The sequence below is a fragment of the Mandrillus leucophaeus genome, unplaced genomic scaffold (genome assembly GCF_000951045.1).
Source record: "Mandrillus leucophaeus isolate KB7577 unplaced genomic scaffold, Mleu.le_1.0 Scaffold186, whole genome shotgun sequence".
Classification (NCBI taxonomy): Eukaryota; Metazoa; Chordata; class Mammalia; order Primates; family Cercopithecidae; genus Mandrillus; species Mandrillus leucophaeus.
Genome location: NW_012101876.1, coordinates 1,398,207 through 1,399,760, shown reverse-complemented (window position 1 = coordinate 1,399,760; position 1,554 = coordinate 1,398,207).

The window sequence follows — 1,554 nt, the reverse complement described above, 5'->3', positions numbered from 1 at the left end:
AAGCCACAGTGGCCATTAGTCTATGACAGTATAATTCCTGCTGGACAGAAGGGATGGGGACTACATTCCAGTAGTGAATTCTTTGGATGGTCATGCTGGCTGCTCAAGGTCTTCTATTTAGGAGGCTGTTCTTTGTCCACTCTTTTCCTTGGCTCTGTCTGTGAGGCAGTATGTTATTAGGGCTAAGAGTAAAGGCTTTGGAGTCAGAATGCCTGGGTTCTAATGATGGACTTGTTGCTTTTCTTTTGAGACAGAGTCTCACTCTGTCACCCAGGCTGGAGTACACTGGCACAGTCTCGGTTCACTGTAGCCTCCGCCTCCCAGGTTCCTGCGATTCCGTTGCCTCAGCCTCCAGAGCAGCTGGGATTACAGGCACATAGTGATGTCTGGCTGATTTTTGTATTTTTAGTAGAGACAGGATTTCACCATATTGGCCAGGCTGGTCTCAAACTCCTGACCTCAAATGAGCCACCTGCCTTGGCGTCACAAAGTACTGGGATTACAGGCGCGAGCCACCGCGCCCTGCTGGATTTGCTACTTTTTAGTTGTATACTTGGGTTCTAATACTGGATTTGCTACTTTTTAATTGTATGCCTGGGTTCTAATACTGGATTTTGTGACTTTTTAATTGTATGACATTCAACAAGTTTCTTAAACTCTTTGTGCTTCAATCTCCTCAGATGCAAAATGAAGACAATAATAGTACTTACCTCTTAAAATTAGTAAGCATGCAAAGAGGAAATGAATGCATGCAAAATTCTTAGAACATTATTTAACATATATTGAGTGCTCAGGAAATGTTAGTTATGATTATTCCAACTAGCCATTGAGGAGGATAATATGATACTTTCAGGGTGCTTTTGGCAGGAGAACATCCTTCAGTTATTTTTTGTTTTTAGAGATTCAGGGGGTACACGTGCATGTTTGTTACATGGACGTATTGCATATGGTAGGGTTTGGGCTCCTAGTGTTGCCATTGCCTGAATAGTGAACATTATACCAAATAGGTAATTTTTCTACCGCCACCCTCCTCCCAGTCTCCCCTCTTTTGGATTCACCAGTGCCTATGATTTCCATCTTTGTGTCCATGTGTACCATTTGTTTACCTTCCACTTATAAGTGAGAACATGTGGTACTTGATTTTCTGTTTCTGAGTTATTTCACTTAGGATAATGGTCTCCAGCTCCATCCACGTTGCTGCAAAAGACATTATTTTATCCTTTTTTATGGATGCATAATATTCCATGATGTATATATACCACTTTATTCCAGCAAAAAATTTTATTTCCTAACATATGGTAAAATATACATCCCATATGTGCTCACCTTGCACATCTATTCACAAATGACTTCCAAATGACAACTGCTTTGATATTTAAACATGTGCTAAAACTTATCTTAGTTGAGATTTGAAAAATGCTTTAAACGGATAACATTCTGAGTATATTGGATTGGTCACAGCAGAATTTACTTTAGTTAGATGAGTTCTACAAATTTAAAGCTTTGAAAAGCTACTACTTTTCCCATCCAGATGAATACAATGCAGCAATATCA